At 45.4% G+C, this 24,816-nt stretch overlaps 1 protein-coding gene across 1 annotated transcript in view; it reads right to left on the bottom strand.

The window, feature by feature from the left end:
• LOC146821228 (calcium homeostasis modulator protein 6-like) overlaps positions 1–24,816 on the bottom strand; it is a 93,679-nt gene that overhangs the window by 17,803 nt on the left and 51,060 nt on the right. The gene's annotated exons all lie outside the window — the stretch shown is intronic.

Raw genomic sequence — 24,816 nt, forward strand, 5'->3', positions numbered from 1 at the left:
GGCAAATGTTAGACTACCCAAAAGATTCACGCTAGTCCCAAATCTTCGAGTTCGCTTCAAAATAGCACTACAAGCTAAAAGAGTGGAGCAGACATGGAGCTACAATTCTCCAGAACAGACATACGCCTTTACCAGTACCACTATTGTTTAATCTCGCTGGTCTCCCCATCTTTAGAATGGACTTGTGGTGCAAGGATTTCGGTTTGCAAACTCGGCTTCTCACAGCTGAGATGCTGTGCTCAGCCTCACTTGGATCTTAACACCTTGTCACGTGTATCTAAACTTGTCTCCCAACACCTTGGTTTTATCCCTTCGCAGGCAGCATTTGATTAGCTGGTTTTCCTCTGTACTTCCACCCACAGCCCAGAAGTATATTGTGGTCTTTACACAATCTGCCAGTGACTCCCCGCCTAGCTGCCATGGCTCCTCCAAAATGAAGACGTTAGACTGAAGGACAGCTGCGTTTAGGACCAAGACAGTCAAACAGAGTGAGTGGATGGAAGGAGGGGAGGCCAAGTTAGACATGCATTGTAGGGTTCATGGTATACATCTCAACCTATACCACAGCACCAGGCCCAAGGCTACAGAGAAAAGGAAGGTAGAGAATTTTCTTTTTACACACAACCTATTGAAGACTCTCACATGTATGGCATAACCCACTTGAACCTGTCAAATGACCAAAGACCCCTGAAAGGTGTCTTCACAATTTATGTTTCTCCCACCTACAAAAGCTTCATCCTGGGGCATCTCGCTCATATAGGCATTGGCAGTTCCACCCTCCTATATTTCCTGCCTCTCTTTTCTACAATACAAGCATATATTAATGAGCAATGTGTCGCTATTAGTATAGTAGAAAAAAGCTGAGGGAGTCGAGCAGCAGTCTGAGGCAGGCACGGTCATTTGTGCCTGGCTATGGCAGGTCCCTGAAAGTGCATGCAACGGTCAGCAGACAGACTGTCCAGACCTGGTGAAGTCCCAGCCTTGGCCATCAGGTGATTTAGGCTTTAGCGCTCCAGTGCCGGGGTCTACACATAAATCAGCAGGTCACAACCCCCTAACACAGCTCACACAGAGTTAGGCAAGGGTGGCATGACAAAGTAAGAGGCTGAAAACAGGAACCTGCAGAGTACATCAGCATGGACCTTGTGATAACAGCCCCATGCTGATACACAGTGTAAGCTACAGCTCTCAGCTTTCTGTTTTGGGCAAGAACTCCAGATGGAGTTCCAGCAGCCGAGGAGGGACATGTGCAGGTAGCTGAGGGTAAGCAAAATTGCTCTCAAGTTAAATGGGTGTGTGGGAATGTGTGTGTCTGGCTTAATCATTGGCGTTTGCATCAAGTATTCCACTCCACTATTTTAAAATACCACTGGCTGATGCCAGCATCACCAGCTACTTAGTGGAAGCCTTGCCTCTAGTTTCTCATTCTGATTTAGCATTTTGTCTCTTACTAAAGTGTTTTATTTTTGGTATTGTATCATGCCTTCTAGAATTTTGGGGGCATATTTGCCAGAATAGACGCGCAGGCCAGCGCAGCAAGCTACCTTGCTGCACTGCCATCTGTCACATGGAAAGGGCCGGAATGCACCGTATTTACCCAATATGATGCATTCCTGTCCTTTCCCCCTGCGCTGCTGCGTTTTCGTCAGCCTAGCGCTTACGCAGGCACCCTTGCACCATGGTGCAAGGGTACCTGCGTTACAGGCAGGATTGTTTTGGGGGAGGCGTACGATTCTGATGCATTCCCAGGTTTACAAGTCCTTGCAAATGTGGGAATGCATCAAACACCATGGGAGTTGCGTTGTAACACCCACCGCAACCCCCATGGAACGCCTCCTTTGCACAAAGTACGGCAACGTAGCGATTTGTGAAGCGTTGCATCACTCCATATTTGTGAAGCCATTCAAAGCTAGTGGATTTGCATGGCTTTATAAATATGACGGAGAGGTTTGTGTTGTTCATGACCAACTTTGGGTGGCGCAAGCATTACGAAAACTCCTCATAAATATGCCACCTGGACTTTATAGGCCTTCTCTTGAATACAGTGAAGCATTACTACACATTGGGCGTGCAACCTAATGCCTCAATCTGGGAAGTGGTGTTCTGTAAAACATATTTAGCATTGACTTTCAGTACACCATAATAATGTCACTCCATCGCTATTAAACAAACAAGCACAGCTGCGGCAGTCAATGTTCCAAGGCAGAATGGGGCAGAGCCACAGAGCCTCCAGCCTCAATTTCAGGTGTGGCCCAACAGAGGCAGCAGAAACAGATTCGGGCTGCACAGCCAATGGCTAGCAGAAGAATATGGGCCTCTAGCAAAGGCTAGCAGAATAAAGGAATATATGTATATCCTGGCAATGTAAGATTTGTTTGTTTACATGCGTTCCAGAGTAAGGGGAAGTAGCACAATAATATAGGTGATGTGGCATCCCTTGATTCAAAGAGGAATGTGAAAAAACAAAAGACATCAAAATTAAAAAATTGACATATAAAGCAACAGTAAGAAGAAAATCAGTGGACAAATGGTGACTAGAAAATTGTTTTAAAAAGTAACTGAATCCTTTAAATGTGTATTGAGCAGGACAGGTCCTTTCAAAGCCCTCCCATAATAAAATACGTTTCACGGTGTCCCGCTGTTCATGTGTCCCCTTTGTAACTCCGCCATCTTTGGGCCCTTCAATTACTAGTGACATTTATCTCTAGTCATCAAACTTGCACATCAAATTATATTAGGAACTTCCTCGAGCTTCGTGAGAGCCATAAAATTGTTAAAAAGCATGGCAAAACAATTTGCCCAATTGTTGATGATTTGCACCTCGGAATTTGTCAAACAAAATTACAGAAAGATTTTTAAAACAGGGATGTAAATTGACAAAACAAAATAAAAAAATAAAAAAATAACCAAATAGTGGTCTCTAACCTGTCGATAGCGAGCTGCCGGTAACTCGTACACACCCTGTATCTTTATTCACCCTAGTATACCCAGTCTCAATTATTTTGTTTAATTTAAGGCCTCTTAGTGGCCTTTGCACATCCTCAAACCAGGAGGTCTGATTTTCTTAATTAAGCTTAGCTGGGACTGGACTCGTACAAGCATGTGACGACATTGCTGAAAGCCAGACTCCCGGCATGAGCAGTATTAGACTGCCCAACGGGAATGGCACACCTGCCTTCTGCAGCTGGGACCTGCGCTTCTCCGCTGCACAACCTGTGTGGCCACTGGGGCAAAGCAACAGCTTTGACACTGGAGCTTTATTATAAGGCCCGGCAGAAATTTAAGTGGGCTGGGTCTCACCAGTAATGAGAACAAGCATTGGCATAGCCAATAGGTCTCGCTTTTGGGACCTTATAAGTATTTAGTTCTGCAGCACAATATCCTTGGTGCAACAATATCAACCGTTGCATGCCTAAGCTACTTGTTAGGCGCTCCAAACACAACACTACAGCTTTTGTTTGAGGTTACTAAACAGCAGACTCTTTAAAATACCTTTACTTAATGAAAGCTATCAAAATTATTCCTTAAAGTTTATTTTTGACCCAAAGCACCACAGCTTATAAAAAGAGTATATGTGGATATGCTTGTGCATAGTGACGCTGCTGTGCCTCACCGCAAATGCTTGAGCTCATATTGTGCCTTTAAATTTATCGTCTGTGTTTTTTTTTTTAAATTAGTTTGTAATATTATCTTTTCCTTGTATCTCTAGCCTTTGTTTTAAGTATACAGAGTGATAGTGGAGGTGTGTGCAGCAAATAAGCAGGATATTTGGAGTAACGGTGTCGATGGAAGGAAGATGCATTTATTATGGTTCCTTAAGACTGCTACTGATTCCGGCTGTTTGTGTTAAAACGGGGCTGAGTAAAATAATTTAAAAGGGGCAGTGGGGGGGGGGGGCAGGAGAGAGGAAGCAGTACTGGTGTGAATATTGTTCAATAGGACAGAAGTAAAAACTCGCGGATGTTGTACTTACAGGGATACTAATCAGACCAACACTGCTCCAGATTTCTAGGCACATGCTACAAAACTATATGTAGTTGGCTAATGTAGACCCAAAGTACGCAGTAGCTAAAAAATGTAAGCGTTTCTACTATAGAGATATACAATTAGCTGTGTATGAGACATTTTGTATTTCCATAACATCACGCTTCCTATTAAAACAGCACAGTAATAACAAAAGTGCAATTTATAGCAATAATGCAAACATAGATGCCACACCAAGTACATAAGAGCAAATGTGCTAATCATTAAAGTTAATAAGATGTACCTATGTGTGCTAATATTGGCTGGGGAGCTATGCAGTTGCTTGTTTACTATTAATCAGTTGCCGGTGTATAAAGTATATCCTAAACGACCTACTTCAGGTTGTTTTGGCTTTTATCTTTACTCACTAGACGCTCAGAAGACACTACAGCTTTTGCTGGAAGTTAGCAAACAGCAGACACTTTAAAACACCTAACCTTTGTGAAAGTTAGGGGAATTATTCCCTAAAGTTTTTTTGGGACTGAAAGCACCATAGCTGACAAAGAGAGCACAAGTGTATATGCTTTTGCATTGTAACGCTGCTGTGTGGTATGGCTTACGTGATCTGCTTTTCCCCCCTTTTTTGCCTCCAAATTTCTCATCCACGGTGTTTGATTTGTTTGTAATATTATGTCTCCCTATTAAAAATTAAACAGTATAAACTGTGTACACTGCTGTGCTAAATCGGTGAGGCAGTGGCCATTGCATGTCTATATAGGTGTTTTAAATACCTGTTTATTAGCTGCTTGGTGTCTCTGCTGAGTGCACCACATGATGCAGATGTTAAAGTATTTAGACAATTTGCACGTAAATTGTTTGGCGTTTTTGCTACGAGAACAGAACTTAGGGGACTGCAAACGTGTTCGTTACCTCCTTGGACTTTCCCTTGAGTAACAAAGTGGTGGTATAAGTGTGCAGCCTATAAGCAGGATAATTAGAGTAATGGCGAAAATAAAAGAAAGATGCATTTTTTTATGGTTAGCCGACAGTTTTATTGATTCTGGCTGCTTCCACCAAGACCGGGCTGAGTATAATACTGTAAGGGGGGGGGAGAATGGTGTGGAAGGGTAGTGTTTTTATACTGTTGGAAGGGGTAAAAATGAAAATAGCAGAAAGCAATACTTAGAAGGAGTCGAATATTAACAAGACTTATTTATAAATGTAGTTACATGCTGCAAAACTATATGTATTTATGCAGCACGGACCTAAATGAAGCAGCACCTACAAAAAATGTATGTATGGACATTAGAGGCATATGATTGGCAGGCTATGCAGTAACAAATTAGTAAAAAAACGTGTTTTTGTGTGCCTGGGAAGCACACATTGGGCAGAAGCCGAAAGGTTTTGTACTTTTTCTTACATTTTGTGCTTGGCTCAAAAGGTACACAGTAGAACAATAATTAGGAATTTAGTTCAAAACTATATATGTATGTACCTAGGAAGCACACAATGATCAAAGGCTGAAACCGTTTTTACTTTATTAAAATGAGTTGTTTGGCTTAAAAAACAACAACTCAGTACGCTAAAATGGAACCTTAAAAAACATTGACAAACACCAATCAGCTGCTATTGAACAACTGTATGTTTGTGCTTAAAAGGCACAGGATCAGCAGGGGTTGTAACCTTTGAACTGTATAAAAATCACGCCAGCTAAAAAAATACCCGTGTCTGTGCCTGGAAGGAAGATAATGATCAAAGGCTGAAACCTTTGTACTTTATCAACTTCACACGCTAAGCCATAAAACAACACCAGAGTACAATAAAATGTAATCTCAAAAAACACAGAAATACTGTAAGCAGCTGCTAATAAAGACGTGTGTTTCTGTCTAGAAGGCATACGATCAGCAGGGGCTGTAACCTTGTACATTTTATAAACATCAAACGTTGAACTAAAAATCTTGTTAGAAAAAAAAATGTAATCAGTGATAATATTTTAAAGAAGGACGCTAAGGCAGGCACTAACTTAGCACAAAAATAAAACCAACGTGTTTTAGCATGCTGTAAATTAAAGTGTTTAGAAGCTGCAGTTTAGGGTATTTGCCTGGCTCTAGTTTAATATGTGTATACATTTGGCAAAGAACACGTTAATTTGTTATAAATGAATGCCTTGTAGCCATACAATTAACTAAAGCTTAAACGTTTGCCACTTTATAAACAAGTTAGCAGCATAAAGTATGTACATTGTTATGCTGCATAGGTGAAGTAGTGCCTATTGGATGGTGACATACATGTGTACAATACTGCTCATTAATTGTTTGGCCTTTTTGCTGAGTGTACCAAGTAATCCAGACTGTAAAGATGTTCAGACTATTTGCTCGTTAACTTTGTTGTCTCTCTGCTGAGCGAACCAAGTAATGCGGCCTGTTTTTTTTTTATTGCGCTGACACCAAATTGAGTATAACACTGTAAAAGGGGGTGCAGTCACATGTCCATATAGCTGGTTACAATACCTGCTCATTCACTCTTTGGCCTCTCTGCTGATCGCACCAAGTGATGCAAAATGCTCGGTTTGCTCACGCAGAGACCATACTGCATATACCAGTGTATAGGGGGAGAGGGTTGGGGGGGAGGCAGTACTAATAACCAAACTGTCCAATTAATTAAAAATTTTAAATAACCGTTGATAGCGCATTTGACATAAATTTGTGCCTTGGAGACACACAAACGGCAATGGTGAAACATTTTACACTTTATAAACAATTTAGCAGCATAAAGTGTGTACATTGTTATGGTGCATTGGTGAAGCAGTGCCTATAGGTTGTTGCGGTCAGTGTTAAAAATACCAGCTTATGTACTCCTTGGCATATTTGCTCAATGTACGCAATGAGCTGGACTGTACATGGGCAATTACTACTTGCTTATTAACTCTTTGGCCTCTCTGCTGAGTGCACCAAGTGATGCAGACTGTTTTGTTTGCTGACAGTGACAACAGATTGAGTACAACACTGTAAAGAGGGGCGCCGTGGGATATCCATATAGCTGATTAGAATACCTGCTCCCTAACACTTTGGCCTCTTTGCTGAGTGCACCAAGTGATGCGGAGTGTAGGTGTTCAAAATATTTGCTCATGAACATATTGGCCTTTGTGCTGAGCACACGAAAAGATGAGGACTCTTAGCTTACGCTAAGACCGGGCTAAATATAGCATTTATAGGGAGAGGGGGCGCAGTATTAGTGTTGCCAACATTTTAAATAACGAATATTGTACTCAAAGGCACACAATCGTCACTGGCTAAAACGTTTGTCACTTAATAAGCATCACGTGTTTAATGTTAAAACAGTAAACTTTTTGCCTCCTTGCTGAGCGTATGAAGTAATCCGGACTGTAAAGGGGTTCTGACTATTTGCATATTAACTCTTTGCCTTTTCTGTTAAGCGCACCAAGTGATGGAAATGCTGCGTTTGCTTACGCAGAGACCGCACGGCTTATAGCACTGTAAAGGAGGAGATAGGGGGAGCAGTACTAGTGGTCAACCTGTCAAATAAACTAAAATTTAAAATGACGGTTGTTCGCGCATTTGACATAAATTTGTGCCTTGTAGGCACATAATTGGCAAGGGAGAAACACAGCGGAAAAGCAAGCCTTGTAGTTAACAGCCACAATTCAGCCTTGTTAACATATACGTGGCATTTTATAAACCTGTGAAGGAGTTACCTTGGTCGGTGCAGCGAGCCACTCCTGCCGCCTCACACACCGCGTTAAATGATTTGTGATGTTTACCCAGAGGTCGAAGTGCAGTAAAAACAAGAAGGGCTGGGCGAGAAAGGAGGGGGGGAGGAGGGGGGAATGCGAGGAGCCTGAATACAAGTGACGAAAAAAAGAGGAGGAGAAGGGAGATGCGAGCAGAGCATCAAAGGGCTGGGTGAGAAGGGAGGGGGGAATGCAAGGAGCAGAGGAGCAGCTGTGCACGTGCACGCCATCGTGCACGCAAGCTCTAGGCCAGCAAGCATTGGCATAGCCAATAGGTCTCGCCTTTGGGACCTTATAAGTGTTTAGCCATCCAACAGTTGATGTTGTTGCACCAAGCATATTGTGCTGCATAACGAAATACTTATAAGGTCCCAAAAGCAAATGCCAATGCTTTTTTTTTTTTCGGAGTGCGCGTACTGGCACTTCTCAAAAGAAATGTAATACTTTCAATTGGAGAGTACCGGCACTTCCCAGAAACAAGTAGGCACTCTGGTACAGAGTACCTGCACTTCTATTTTTCCATTTGAAGCATAATAAGTATATAAAACAACTCCTACAGAGGGTCAAAAAGAGAGAAATGACGACAAGAGAGAAAAGAAGTGGCAAGAAGACAGTGACAAAGGGAGACAGACCGCAGCGATGAAAGGTAACGTGCGAGAATGAGGTAAAGAGACCGGAAGTGTAGGCTGGAAGGAATGTTGCTGACTGAAACCAGCTTGTAGATGAAAGCATATGTGCGCCAGACTCCACTGCCACCAGCTGAGATCTGTCTGGCACAGATAAACCGAATATACACGAGTGGAAGGACATTGGTAGCACTGGTATTGTGTTTACTGTCTCAGCCCCTTTCTCATTTCCTTGGAACTCGAGCTGCTAAGAGCAGTGAAGTAGGTGACCTTCACCCCTTCCGCTCAAGACAGGTGGCACTTCAAAAATCCCTTACTAAATGTCTCGCCAGTGCAGCGCATGCGCTGGCTCAGGCGAGACCTAAAAACGTCTAGACAACTAACAACAAAAAAACCACAAAAAAAAAGTTTTTTAAATTACAGTAGAGTAACTTAACTTAAACACAAAGTCCTTAATTTGATAGCCCAGTTAGTTGTGGAGACTGGCTGAGAACTGTATGTAAACTACAGATCACACACTGAGCAAGGTCGAATTACAGGTTCATCCTTACAGGGTTGCTAACTTAAGTACTACTGAGAAGAGCAACAGTTGTATTAGTTATTTATGCGTTACAAAAACATGCAGTCATTGTAGCACGTGCTACATACAGATATAAAAAGAATGTCCGACAAATAACCCTCGTGGTTGCCTCCCAACAGAAATACTGGACTTCACATGCAAAGATTACAGTTTAGAGACTCTCAGCTGCGATGAAAGGATGGTGTTTCAAGAAATCTTTGCAAAGAATTAAGACCAGGAACTAAACCCCGAAAAAGACTACAAAGGAAAAATGTGCATCTTGGCTTAAAAATACAGGAGCAATAGTGTGGACAATAGAACTTTAAAAAAAAAATCCTTATGAAGTCGTAATCACCTGGTAATGAAACTGGAAATACATTTTTATCGTTTGTGCACAGACCAGGTAATCAAATTAACCTGACATTATTTCCAAGTTGCACTGCATTTCGCGCACCACTAGTACTGGGGTCTAAAAATATTAAACCTCTAACAGTTGAAACAGACTTTTTGTTGAGTGAAAGATTAAAAAAAAGTTCTGACTTACACCAAACAGGACATGAAATACACAGTATAATCATTTATTACTGTAAAGTGGCAAAGCATCAAACATTAATAGACAAATGGGAAATGAATACGTACGTGCATGAGTGATCTTCAAGAAGTATCCATGCGCCCAATTTACAGGTGCAGGAATAACGCTTTTCACACAATATTGCCAACACTAGAGAACAAACATGGCTACCTGAACCCTAGGCCATTACTACTAATGACCCTGCGGATACGCAGTGAAGATCAATCAATTCCCAAGTTTATCATAATGACAACGAATTTATTAACTTTTGAAGTTACCATGCTATGCATTACAAGATACTCAATTCAGATCATACCCAAATATACTGAGCACATACAATGACACCAGGGAAAGCTTTGAGTGGAATGAGAAGGGCGGATCCATGCCCGTTTTTCAAGATAGCCACATAAAATACTTACCTACAGTTATTGCAAATGGAATAGATAGCCCTACAGTCAGTGGCCATACTGAAACTGTGGCATGGACCCTACACATGTTGACTTTGGTTACTCCAAGTGCATCCAACCAAAGTGTGTCAAGAGCAGGATTGCGCTTAGTGTTGGCCATCACAAGGGTGCACCCAGAAGACCCTGTTTCTTGTAAAGGGGGGGCCGCTCGGCCCTTCTGCCCACATGGCGGTGCGGCGCCCCCCCCTCCCCCGGCCTCTCGGTGGTGGGGGTGCGTCGCGGGTCAATGACGCGCGCGGCGCGCCCCCACCGCCGATAGGCTGATGCCTCCCCCGTGAACCGGTAGCAGCAGTACAGCTTCCGGGGCAGGGGGGCGGGTCGGGCGGGGGGCGGGCCGTCTGGGCCGGCGACCCCCTGGTGTAACAACGCCCTTAAAAGGCCCGGGGAGCGAGCTGGGCACCCTCTTGCCCCTGGCTCGCTCCCTGCATACCTCGTGTGCCCCACGCTTGGTGCGTGTAATTTTCTTTTTTCTTTTCTCCAGGTGGGAATCGTCGAGGGAAGCGGAGGAGAGAAGACGCCTGTACAGCGGGACCACGAAGGAGCGCCGCCGGTTCAATCTTCCTGTTTGGCAAGCCGCCACTGCCGGGAATCGTGAGGGACGAGGCAACGGTACCGGCGTGGTTTTTGCGCGGGCCACAGGCGGATTTCCAAGCTCGCCCGGGATCGCTGGCTGACCCCCCCCCCCCCGTAAGAGTGCGGTAAGCGGTGAGGCGGTTGGGGATTTAAAGCGTTCGTGGGCGCGGCTAACCGGCTGGGCTTTCGTGGCGGCTCAATTCCTGTTGGGTTCGCAGGGCACGGGGATGAGCCAGACTCGGTTGTAAGTGTTGACGGGCGGTCTCCTTAGTGCTTCGGATATTGTGCAGCATAACAGGTGCGCGTGGGAAGCGCTCCTATGGCAAGTGAACCTTCGGGTCGAGCGCAAGCTATAAAAAAGCTACATGCATGAAGATTTGGGTATACAAATAGAAAGTCCTATCTCCTTGGGCTCTCGGTCATTTTCAATGGAACTTTGAACAGTGTTTGTTTTAGTGCCTGTGATAGTTCGGTTGGTACAGCTTCAGACTTTTAATCAGTAGGTCGTGAGTTTGCGCCTCATGTTTGCACAGCAGTCTGTAGGCACTGTTGGTTATCAAGTTAAAGTGGGGGCAGTGGTATTTCCTTCGGTGAGGTTGGGAACTAAGAGGGCAGCTGGCACATTGAGGCTTCACGTTGAAGTTGTTTACCCACAGGTGTTTTTTCCAGTGGCAGACAACAGATCACGGGCGCAGAGCACAGCAACGGGCTGAGGACACACGGGTCATCGGTGGTAAGGGGAGTGAGGCGGGCCTGCACTTCATTGCTTCTGGGGGGCCACCGGGCTTGAGACCTTCCTACAAGGGGTTGGCGCTCGCCCACACGCTAAGACTAGCTTGGTGTGTTTTTGCAGTCACAGTTGCATGGTGCTTACGGCCATCTTCACATCCTCCATCTGAAAGAAGGTACAATTGCTTGGGTTGGCTAGGATTAGTTTGCATTGAGTATTGTGGAGAATGCCGGGGGCACGAGTTAATAAGAGTGCCCGCATGGAACAAATGATGCAGACTATGATGCGCAGGATGACCGCAATTGATAGGCACTTGGGTAAGGTGGATGAGTTAGGTAGGAGTGTGGCAGAAATTAATCAGAGGTTGGATGGGCCTCCTGGACCACAAGGCAGGCCAAGAAGGATAATCTACCCACCACAGCCTAGAGGTGATTTTGTCACCCCTCCTAAGAGGGGCAAGTCCAAGAAAACTGCAAGCGCAACGCCTAAGAATACAGCTGAGGGGGAGGGAATGCCAGTGGGAGTGCCTAAGGATACTCCCGTGATGCCCCCAATGGCACCGGCTGGGCCAGCTCCTCCTACGCCAGCATTGCCGGTTGCCCCACTCTGGGTCATTGCCCCCGTGAACATTGCCCCCGTCGGGGTCCTAACCCCCCCGAATAACGTTGTCCCGGTGGAATTGGCATCCCAGATAGCCGCCGTTTTACCCTGGTTACAGTTAGGGGGGGTATTGCCATCTTCTCAAGATCATTCAGCAGAAGCCTTGAAACTGGTTGAGATGATTAAGTTGGCCAGGGTGGGGGAAGGGGCACCATTGGCACCAATTACTCCCCTAACAGGTTCCGCCAGCGAGCAGACGGCAAAGAAGGATGGGGCGACGTCGCAAGGCATTGACAGTGGTAAGGAGGTGGCTTTGCCTTTACTTAAAGATGGTGCTATGCCCTCCAGGAAGGAGAATTTGGGGCAACATGTGTCTCAGGCTGTGAAAGAGATGATCTGGGCGGGCAAATATATCAACATATTCTCCTTGCTGATTGATAATAGGGAACTTGAATATGCCAAGTCACAAAAGGAATGGATGTTGCCCAGTGAATGGAGAATAGAGTTGGTTAAGTTCAGAGTTGAGGAGACATTTGTTAACTGGATGAGGGCCTTTTCCGTGTTCAGTGCCATTACAGCTGAAAGGTCGCCCAATTTACAAGCAGAAATGGCCTGCTACCAGAGCAGGATTGCCATGTGGAGCGAGACACAAGTGGGGAACGGGTGGAAGGAATATGACATTTCATTCAGGAAAGCTAAAGAATTCAATCCCTCTTTAGCATGGGATATGGTGGATTCCCTGTCATGGTACAATCAGATAACTGGGGGGGCAGCAGCGATGGGGGCAACTTGTGCACAGAAAATATACCCGGCCAAGCCCCAACAGCCCTTTCGGCATGCGCAAGGAAGTGAGGTACCAGGAAAGGGTAAGGGTTGGGGGGATAAAAAGGGCGTATGTTGGGATTTCAACAAACGGTCCTGCACTAGGGCAGCGGTCACATGTAAGTTCAAACACGCCTGTTCCCTGTGTGGGCACCCCTCACACCCAGAGACCTCCTGCAGATTTAAGGGTGGCAACCAGGGCTCCAGGGGGAGAAGGAAACCTGAATAGACAAGAGGAGGGTTTAGTATCACACACTCCCATTGATGTCATGGCAATGATTCCCTGGCTGAACAGATACCCAGATCACGCAGCGGCTAAATTACTTCAGGAGTGATTTTCTTGGGGTTTCAGGATACCGGCAGGAGGATACACAGGTAAGACTGAGTGCAGGAACCAACTGTCTGTAAAGCATAACCCAGGGGTAGTGGCTGCAAAAATTAAAAAAGAATTACGCCTGGGTAGGATAGCAGGACCATTTGAAGAGGTGCCAGTGCCCAACTTTGTTTGTTCCCCACTTGGTGTTGTCCCTAAAAAAGAGAGAGGCGAATATAGACTCATTCATAATCTCTCAGCCCCAAGGGGGGCATCCTTGAATGATGCTATAGATGAGAATGTCTGCAGTGTAAAATATGCCTCTTTTGACCAAGCGGTGGTGTTGCTTAGGGGCCTGGGTTCAGGGGTATTGATGGCCAAGTCTGACATAGAGTCTGCATTTCGTCTTCTCCCTGTGCATCAGGGGGATCACCACCTTTTGGGGTTCAAGTTTGATGGGAAGTATTACATGGACAAATGAATGCCCATGGGTTGTTCGATCTCCTGTGCCTATTTCGAGACGTTCAGTTCCTTCTTGGAATGGGTAATGAGGCAGGCAACCGGGCATCAGCAGGTCATGCACTACCTGGATGACTTTCTCTTCCTGGGCGCGGCTGGGTCTCAGAAGTGTGCGCGGGCATTGCAGGAATTTTGCGTGCTCATGCGGGCTCTTGGGGTCCCGCTGGCGCAGGGGAAGACAGTGGGGCCAGCTACTTGCTTAGAATTTCTGGGCCTTGAAATAGACTCTGTGGAGGGTTGTTTCAGGCTCCCAAAGGAGAAGGTGTCTAAATTCAAGGCGGCACTACGCGCGTGCCTGGCCAAAGAGAAGGTCTCTTTACAACAGCTTCAGGAAACAGTGGGCCAGTTGAATTTCGCGTTGAGGGTGATACCAATGGCTCGCCCCTTTTCTCGCTCAATTGCGCAGGCTATGAAGGGTCTGCGAGAAAAACACCACCGCACTAGACTGTCGCTTGAGGTACGCCAGGACATGCAGATATGGATGGCATTCCTGGAGGACTTCAATGGCAGGGTTGTGTGGTCCGGCCCCCCCACTACTTCAGCAGAGTTAGGTTTATGGACTGACGCTGCTGGGAGTGTTGGGTTTGGTGCCATCCTTGGAAACAAGTGGGTCACCCACAGGTGGCCGGACGAATGGGTGTACAGTGAGTTGACAACCAACATTGGTTTTCTGGAGCTGTTCCCCATATGGGTTGCATTAATGGTCTGGCCAGAACTTCTGCGTAACAAATCAGTGATATTCTGGTCAGACAACATGACGGTGGTGGAGTGCATCAATCAGCAAGCGGCACGCTGTAGGTTCATACTCCGCCTCTTGAAGGAGATTGTGTTGAGATGCTTGAAATTGAATGTTATATTCAGGGCAAAACATGTACCAGGTGTCCTTAATAATGCAGCTGAGGCACTCTCTCGCCAAAAAATGCAGGTATTCAGGGAACATCTTCCATCAGCAGAGCCTACACTGACACACTTCCCGTCAGCGCTCTGGCAGATTGGTGCCCCAAATTACAGGACCTCGTGGCTGCTAGCTTAGCCCCCAAGACAAGGACAGCGTATGAAGGGGCGTTTGGTTCATATTGCACTTTCTTGGGGCGAGACTGGGAATCCAAATGGGCTCTAGAGAATAGTTTTACAGATTATCTGGGTAAATTGCATCAGGAGGGTCGCTCAGTGGCAACAGCTAAGAGGCATAGGGCAGCTGTCTCCTTCTACGCACAGGCAAAGGGAGTAAAAGACCCAACTAACAGCTTTGTGGTGCGGAAGGGTCTGAGGGGTTGGCGCCGCTTACAGGGCAGCACGGCTGACACTAGGAAACCAATAGGCTTGGGGAGGCTGACGGCATTATTGCCTGCATTGCATGACGTCTGTAGTTCAGACTGGGAGATATAATTGTTTAAAGCAGCTTTCACATTAGCCTTTTACGGAGCTTTGAGGCTGAGCGAGTTGGTTGCAGCCTCCAAGGAAGATAGGCAGGGAGGTATCCAATTCCTGAACACAACAATACAGGGAGACACATTGTGGGTGACAATTTTGAGATCAAAAACGGATCAGGAGGCGCGGGGGAGACTGTGGTACTGCACAGGGTGAGGGCCAATCCTTGCTGCCCGGTACACCATGTGGAGACTTATCAGGCAGAGAGGTGGATTGTTGGGTGGGTCGCTCTTATTACACGCTGACGGCACCCCTTTAACCAAATACCAGTTCAGAAGAGTCATGGAGTTGACTATTACCAGGGTGGGCCTTGACCCTAAGGAATTTGGCACACACTCCTTTAGGATAGGCGCAGCCACTGAGGCAATCACAAGGGGTCTGCATGTGAACAGTGTTAAAAGAATTGGGAGATGGTCACCCAATTCCAATTGCTACAAACGGTATGTGCAGGTACACATGTTGTAAAGTACCTACAGTTTTCTGACGTTGGGTTGTTTCTTCTGGTTTTGCAGTTTCTTCGCTCTGTGACGCAGGCGGAGAACTCGTGTCGGGTCATCATCAAGATTTATCGGCGACTCATCGCGGCGTGAACAGTCACGAACACAGGACGCGGTCAGGCAGGATTTGGATTGTTGGTCATTTATATGTTAATCGTGCTAAACATGTCTTTTTTACAGGCAAGGGTAGAAGGGAGCTAGAGCACAAAGGTTTGTCCATCTCCTTCTTTGGGAGGGGGGGTCTCTGCCTCAGTCAGTTTCGGGGATTCTTTGCAGGGTTGGTCGCCCAACATGCAGCACCACCGGCGGTGGTGATTCTTCATCTGGGGGGGAATGACCTTGCTAGACTGGGTAGGAGGGTCCTCCTGGAAGAGATCATCTCAGCAGCGGGTTGGGTAAGGAGGGTGTGCCCTGACTGCACTGTAGTATGGTCCCAGCTGATACCGCGGCTGCAGTGGAGTGGGGGTGATTCCGTCAGGGCATTGAATCACTCGGTAAAGAGGATCAATACCAAGTTAGAAAAACTTTTCCGAACCACGCACTTACAGACCATCCCACATGGGACTATTTGGGGGGATGAATTGTACTTACAGGATGGGGTCCATTTGACTGAGGCAGGGAATACAATATGGTGTGATAATATCCTAGCTTGGTTGAAGGGCTTTGTGAGGTAGGGATGACCTTCAGGCGGGAGTTGTGGGGGGGGGCCAGATCGTCGGGAAACAATGCTGGCCTGTGGCGGTAAGGTCATGATTGGTGAGCAGCAATTTAAGGTTCTAGGGGGTGTCACCATCCACGGAGGGGGCGGCCCAGGGGGAGGGGCCACTGGTCCCTCCTAGAACTTCAGGGGCAGGAATATCCGCTAGCTGCTAAAGATGAGGGGGAAGGGAGTCACGCTTTCCTTAGGCTGGTAGCCCCCCGCACATACATCATGACGTCAGCAAATGACGCAGAGTGTAAGGGGCCTCCTTGTTGGTTAAATGGAGTTCACGATGCCGACGGGGTAGGCGATCCCCTGTCACGCAGGCGCACCTGTGAGTAAGGGCGTGGTTAGTAGGACTTGACACCGGTTAGCGACCTTGCCGTCGGGCCAGAAATGTTAGAATGCAAAATTCAGGCAGGATGGTAGATTCGGATAGGAAACACGCTGTATTAGACTTTTGTTAAGGTTAGACTTTGATATTTGTCTTCAATACTGTAGATCTAATGTCATGAATTTTGCGTTTCTTAACATAATTGAGGTAATGTTGATATTCATCCTTTATTGTTTTGTATAATAAATACGGCCGGGGGGTCCCTGACCCCCCGCCTTCCAAAGACAACTTGCCTATGTCAATCCTTCAAGGTGGTGTGGGAAGCTGGGAGGGGAGGGTAGCCAGTCACGGACCATGTTGCATTCATACAAACCTATAAATCAGCAGGGTCTTGAAGAGAAAAGTCTGGGAATCTTCAAGGATATTAAGCAAGCTTTTTGACTGAGCACCCATAACAATGTGGGCTTGGTTTGGCAACAACTAGCATATTAAGCAAAAGACTTATTTAGCTCCACGGGGAATTCTACGCTGTTTAGAGATGGCGTCACCTTTTGGGTTTTCCTCCCATATATAAATTTAAGTGAGCCTTTAATGCATTCCTGGCAATCATGTCCAACAGAATGGAATCTATTAACACAATCCTTGGTGAAACGCAGGAAACACTTGGGGTGAAAACATTTATTTTGCAGAAATCAAAGTTGTTACTGCATTGCCCATAACCCAATGACCACACAGTGTCAATGTGCAGCATCTGTCCATAATGCGCCATGACCTAGATTAAAATTTAAATGGAAACTTAATTAGCAAGTACAATAGTTTATATTGTTTTATTGCAACCTTTGCATTTGCCATTAGAGACCTTCAGAGTGGTCTTTATTGAGGTTTATGAGACAATCTGGTGGTACATGTGCTTTCCGGATGGGCAGCTATTTGCCATCGAAACGGACAACTCCGTCTGCACTGCATTAAAACTTCCTGGCAAAAGTAAGGTGTAAGCATCCTATTTCGATGTATAATGAGGACAATCGTACTCTTCCTTAATGCAGGGGACTGAGCTCCAGCAGAGAAAAGTAGGCTTACCAAAGCAACGTGAACACTTGCTTACAAAAGAAAATACAGATGAGTGTGGTGAGACATGAAATGCTTCAAATGTATTCATTATTTACACTTCCAGAGCACACTACAACCGGTAAGTCTCTGTTTGCTAAAATGGATAGGCACCATCAGGCTCTTCCTCCTCCTGACAGACCAGAAGGACATCATTCCTACAGCACTTTCAAACAGTGGAAAACGACTCGCACGGCTGAGAGCAGGCTCTACAAAACAACGAAGACAGGACCATGTGCACTTTCACACATATGTGGAACTGCTGAAGTGACGGTAATCTCTTGCAAAAACAGAACGCTCTCTGCACATCTCAGGCACACCTTCATCTGGTTGTCAAAGAGTAAGCAAGCAGCTGAAAGTAACCCAAGAAAGGTTTGTTTAATTGTAGACTAAAGTAAAGTAGAAAGCAAAAAGCTCACAGAACGTGCATGGAGCAGCCCATGTGGTAACTCTGAGGTACTTAAGGGCAGAGAAGCAAAAACGTGAGAGGCTGCTTTGGCTAAGACCACTAGGTTTATGGGTCCCTTTAGGAGGCATCCCTTCTATAAGCTACACTTAAGACCAGAAGACTTACAAAGGACTACATAAACACTTACACTGCAGCAAGGTGGAAAAAGAAAGAAGGGCCACCTATGTCAACATGGCATGCAAGTATCTGGAACACCAAGGCATTAGAAAATCTCCTTGAGAGTGTGGAGAGCGAACATTGGAAATGGAACACCACCTGGAAGCCAGTGATGGCCTGTATGTTGGATAGTCTGGCAAGCCGTTAGTCTACAAGCGTCAGCTCGGTTTGATTACACTGCTCCGTGTCCTCCGTCCCACTACACATGGCGCACTGCATGAAAGCAAAGTGGGGTTCGCATAATAATCTTGAGCCTTGTTGGATGAAGCACAGTTGTGCGAGTCGTAATTATTACTGGACTGGTGCTGCACGAGGGTGGGTGGCATTGTGCCGGTTTGAGGGTAGGGTGGGTGGATGGATAGGTGGGTCATTCTTTTTCTCTCTTTTGTACTTCTGTGAACAGTTCGTTCTGTGAGATACTTACACTGTTTGAGGTGACATGCATTGGTGATCATACATCAGTTTAAAGTCTTTCACACTAATTAAATAAAAAATAACTTTAAAAAAGTAAAAGGGAAAATAAGTCGTTTGTGCGTCCAGACATTGGATGAAGGAAGCAAACGTGACAGTATGACCCTTCACACCCGTCCCAATGGGTCCTCTTTGTGCGAGGGCATAGATATCGGGAATGCCTGCATTGTTATGTATTCTTCTGCTTGGGAAGGGTTCTTCAGAGCCTTTGTAGGTCAAATTATGTTCAGAAAGATCCAAGCCCTATTAACCTTTAACTTCCGAGCCCGTGGGATGTGTGGCCAGTTGAAAAGGTAGCAGGAGTCTCAGCGAAAAACGCACTGACTGTGCTGTTCATTGCAAAAGTAATGAGGTATAATCGTGAAAAACTCTTAAAAGGTTTAAGGGGGAGTGAGAAGGGGCGTAGCGCGTGGGCTGCCTGTCTGCTGCTTCAGCCAACAGGCCCCGTGGCAAAGAAACTGAGGTCATTACATTTAATCGCTGGACTGTGAAGATTCCACCCGATACTGTGTCAAAAATGACACGCTTCCGGTCCCAAAGGCAGCGCTGGTGAAAAATAAGATGGGCCGGAGGAGGCAGTGCCAATGCGGGCATCAGGATACGCAGAGCTCCGGCCCAACGGGGGGTGGGCACAGCAGCCAGGGCCTGCAAGAGGAGAGGCTCCGCAGTGCCTTCAGCTCTTACCCAGTCAGTGCTTTTAATGGCATGGAAAAACTGAGCACAACACCCGCGGGCGCAAGTGTTAGGCAATGTCTCGGTGACAAAAACGGCGACACAAAGTAATTCTTCGCGATAAAATGGCTATAATGCACATTTTAACTACACATCCATTTACAAGGTTTCGCTCTATTAAAAAAAAAGCAATGGAGAAACACAGCTGAAAAGCAAGCCTTGTAGTTAACAGCCACAATTCAGCCTTGTTAACATATACATGGCATTTTATAAACCTGTGAAGGAGTTACCTTGGTCAGTGCAGCGAGCCACTCCTGCCGCCTCACACACTGCGTTAAATGATTTGTGATGTTTACCCAGAGGTCGAAGTGCAGTAAAAACAAGAAGGGCTGGGCTAGAAGGGAGGGGGGAATGCGAGGAGCCTGAATACAAGTGACGAAAAAAGAGGAGGAGAAGGGAGATGCAAGCAGAGCATCAAAGGGCTGGGTGAGAAGGGAGGGGGGAATGCAAGAAGCAGAGGAGCAGCTGTGCACGTGCATACCATCGTGCACGCAAGCTCTAGACCAGCAAAACCATGTAGGTAGCACTTTTGAAAACCCACTTACAAAATATCTCAAAGAGACAGCTTTTGCTGTCTCAGCGAGACCTAAAAAGGGTCTACCCTGAGCACACTCTAACACTTGTAGTTCAATGTAAAATCTTCACACGTTGTTCTGAAAAGTTCATATTCTTTATTTCAAATTATTCTGGTAGTATCTCCACAGCTCATCGTAGTATAGTGCTTCACAAAATTGGCCCGGTAGTACAATTCTTCACACAAAGAAGCCAACATGTGTTTCGTCATGTGCAAATACGCACCATTGACTTCTTCAGGGCTGCAAAACCCCAAAAAAAGGTATAACATGATTAATATATATTTTTACCATGTCTTACAAACTACGTGAAGCCATCACCAGTAGTAAGGATTCACAGACTCAATCACCAAGTGAAGGAATCGAGTTAGTACATGAAAGAGATTGCAGAAACACTGTATGCCCAAAAAGAAAATGAAGGTCAATAGCTGTGTGACCAAGAACTAGAATTAGTGAACTGAACTGAACTGAAGTAAAAATAGGTTAATCACCAAAATTTCCTATAGTGAATATAATTAACGTCACCTGATAGAAGATTATAGAGCTTCATGAGTAATGCTCCATAAAAGATAAATCGTTCATCAGTACCAGGGGGCAAAAGCATAACCCGTTATCTTTAACTGAAATTATTAGTGACAAATCGTGAACTACGTAAAAGTAATTATTATATACCTTCACACTTGCTAAGTCAATCTTTGCAAGTGAAGACTTGTCTAATTGAATCAGACTCCGTAATCCACTTCCAAAACTGTAATAAAATACACACAGAGTTGCAAAGAATAATTATACTACGATCTCTTAAAACTACTGTGCATGAACTATAAGAGTTCACATGATAACTTAAATACCTTCACACTTGCGGATTCAAGCTTTGCAAGTGAAGATATATTAAATTAAATCAGGCTCCGTAATCCACTTCCAAAACTGAAATAAAATACACGTAGAGAGTTAAAAAAGAGAATAGTATTTATTACGATCACTAAAACTAGCGTAAATAAACTGTCGAAGTTCACCTGATGACGTAGAGTAACGTTTTCGGGTCGATCCTCCTCTATTTCTATTATAGAGTAACCAGTATGTATGAATAGTCATCAAGTTACGAGTTCATGACCTAAAAGAAAATGCATGGGGTTGCTATAACAGTATAATAGGGCAACCAACCACACATTTGTATCTAGATTCCCGCATCCAGCATTATAAGGGGAAGTTCACCCACAATCGGATATACTGTATACTAACGGTAAATAAACTAAACGCATAATAGAAGAGGGGAGAGGGGGAGGGCTCGCTGCCCAGTTACGAATGTCTCCTATGTTTACCCACTCTCAATTATACCATACATGATCGGTAAAATAACTGCTAATGTATAACACCGGAGAGTCTGGTAACTAATGATTCATAAGTAATAAATATCCCTGTGATTAGGATTAAAATCACAACATACGGCCCACTTCCCCAAGCAATTCCTTACCGCAAAATACGGAGTACTCCGTCCGAGACTCCGCAAAGTTGGCGTTCACCGTAAGCAGTATTTTGTGAACAACCTATATCCTGTTGCCCAATGTCACATGGTTCACGTCACATGACGAGTACCCATAACATACTCCGCCATCTTAAAGAGGTGAAATTAAATGTATTACCCTTGGATGTAATATGTAATAGCTAATACAGCCAGTAAGTAACTGCATGTATAATAAACAAAGAAACTCCCCACCGCACTCAACGGAGTACTCAACCCGAGACTCCTAAACATTGGCGTACATCGTAGTCGCCAAATAGTAAACAAACTAGGTTTTGTATGACCCTTGTCACATGATTCGGCTCCTGGTCACATGATAGGTACCAAAATGTGTTCCGCCATCTTGGAGGGGTAAATATTTTATGGCTGTTACAGCCAGTAAGTAACTGCGCGTATAATAAACTGAGAAACTCCCTACGGCACTCAACCCGAGACTCCTAAACGTTGGCGTGCATCGTAGTCGCCATATAGTAAACAAACCTAGTTCTAATGACCCGTGTCACATGTTTCGGTTAATGGTCACATGACAAGTACCAAAAAATGTGTTCCACCATCTTGGCAGGATCTCTTATATCCATATTTGTATCTAGGTTGCAAAGCGCCTATTTATTATCATGTTAGCTTATGATTATGAAAGAAACCGAAGAAGAGTAAGCGATAACAATTATTGGTGCTATTGGGATTCAACATCTCTCTCTCTCCCTCTCCCTCTCCCTCCCTCTCTCTCCCTCTGTCTGTCTCCCTCCCTCTGTCTCCCTCCCTCTGTCTCCCTCCCTCTGTCTCCCTCCCCCTGTCTCCCTCCCCCTGTCTTTCTCCCCCTGTCTTTCTCCCCCTGTCTTTCTCCCCCTGTCTCCCTCCCTCTGTCTCTCTCTATCTCCCCCCGTCTTTCTCCCTCTGTCTTTCTCCCTCTGTCTTTCTCCCTCTGTCTTTCTCCCTCTGTCTTTCTCCCTCTGTCTTTCTCCCTCTGTCTTTCTCCCTCTGTCTCCCTCCGTCTGTCTCCCTCTCTCTGTCTCCCTCTCTCTGTCTCCCTCTCTCTGTCTCTGTCTCCCTCCCTCTGTTTCTCCCTCTGTCTCTCCCTCTGTCTTCCTCTCTCTGTCTTCCTCCCTCTGTCTTCCTCTCTCTCCGTCTCCCTCTCTCTCGGTCTTCCTCCCTCTCTGTCTCCCTCTGTCTTCTTCCCTCTCTGTCTCCCTCTGTCTCCTTGCCTGTCTGTCTCCCTCTGTCTCCCCCTGACTCTCTCCCTCTGCCTCCCTCCCTCTGCGTCCCTCCCTCTGTGTCCCTCCCTCTGTGTCCCTCCCTCTGTGTCCCTCCCTCTCTGTCCCTCCCTCTCTGTCCCTCCCTCTCTGTCCCTCCCTCTCTGTCTCCCTCTGTCTGTCTCCCTCCCACCCTCTCCCTCCCTCTGTCTCCCTCTCCATCTCTGTCTCTCTGCCTCTCTGTCTGTCTCTGCCTCTATCTGTCTGTCCCTGTCTCTGCCTCTATCTGTCTCGGTCTCGGTCTGTCCCTGTCTCCCTCCCTCTGTCTCCCTTTCTGTCTCTGTCTGTCTAAGTCTCTATCTGTCTGCCCCGTCCCTGTCTTCACCTCTATCTGTCTCTTTCTGCCTCTATCTGGCTCTGTCTCTATCTGTCTCTGTCTCTATCTGTCTCTGCATCTATCTGTTTCTGTCTTTATCTGTCAGTCTGTCCCTGTCTTTCTCTATCTGTCTGTCTGTTTCTGTCTCTCCCTACTGCCCTCTGTCACCCTCTGTCACCTCACCTGACTCTCACACCCTGCTGTCCTCTGTCATTCTTTGTCACCTCACCCCCCATTTGTGTGGCAGCTGAGGCAGCTTCCCTTCCCGTGCACACACACAGCCCCACCCCAGTACTTCACAGGTCTTTAAGAGACCATTTGCATGATAACGAGACTGTTGTTTTTCACCTCTTCTTAGCGCCCCTGCAGCTCCACTTGGACTATCACTTGAATCGCCCGGCCCCCACAGAGCAGAGTCTGTGTTTGCTGACACTGTAAATTTTTTTTTACAAAAAACGATGTCTGCAAGGTCCGCGGGCCGCCAAGAAAGGCTTGCCGGGCCACTGGCGGCCCTCGGGCCGTACTATGAGTACCCGTGGATTAAAACATCACTGTGCTAGGTAACTATTTGCACAATGATATAAATTTGACCTGGTAGTCAAAGAACTCTAAAAACGAAAGTAATAATTTCAAGAACGTGCTAAAAAAGGAGAAGGAGGAGGGGTGGTGGGGGGGTGGGGTTATATAACCCCAGAAACCAATTAAAAAGATGTGGAGTATAGGCTTTACTCAATATCTAACAAGCAGAAGAAAAAAGAAAGTAATAGATGGAGAACACACCAAATCAATGTAATCTAAAAGTCAGTGCACCTACATGTAGCTCATTATAATTGACATATAATTGACGGGATACATTCTCCAAAAGAAAAAATAAATAGTTTGCATTAAATGAACGCAATGTGTATATACAATTTCAATAATTCTTATATATTTCAATCAATCATATGGAAATACAAAATCCCAATCCACTAGGCATAATGTACACCTCATGATAGCTACAGTCGTTCTATATTCACAAGAACCATTATATATACCATTCTCGCGTTAGTAAACTGCTGCCTCATACAGTGTTATATGAATGATTCACCTACCCAAGAAATATTGCAGTTCATTATCAATATTAAAACCAAGTTCAACTGCTTTCAATTTCATGATCCAAAGGGCTTCCCTACGTCTCAAGCATAATTCGCTATTGCCATCTCATGGCTCACATTTGACATGATCAATTCAATGAAACTGGAATTTATGTTCCTGTGGTTGATTTTCATTTTGAGTTATATGTGATACAATTGGATCTCTCGTATCGCCATTTTTCAGTGCCCGAAAGTGTTCCACCATTATTTCACGCAATCTTCGAATTGTGCTGCCAATATAGTTTTTTTTACAAGTACATCTGATAACAAACAACAAACCTGGTTTCACAATTAATAAACATTCTTATTGTATGATCACCAGTATTATTGTAATTAAACTTGGTGGTCTTATCCACAGCCCATCTACATGTGCTGCATCGTCCACATTTGTGAAAGCCCTTTAAATGCTCACTCAGCCATGTCCTTGTATCTGGTCTCGGATAACTAGGACTAACAATATTGGCAAGTGTCAAGTCTTTTCTAAATGTCAAACTTGGCTTGTCTGTGATGTAGGGTTGAAGACTTGTGTCCGCTATTAGTATATACCAATGTCTATTTAGTGCCTTATATAGTTTGTTACTCTCAGTACTATAATTGGTAACCAATCTGATCTTAGTCTCCTCAAGGGAGGTATT

Source organism: Triturus cristatus, chromosome 6 (genome assembly GCF_964204655.1).
Source record: "Triturus cristatus chromosome 6, aTriCri1.1, whole genome shotgun sequence".
Taxonomy (NCBI): domain Eukaryota; kingdom Metazoa; phylum Chordata; class Amphibia; order Caudata; family Salamandridae; genus Triturus; species Triturus cristatus.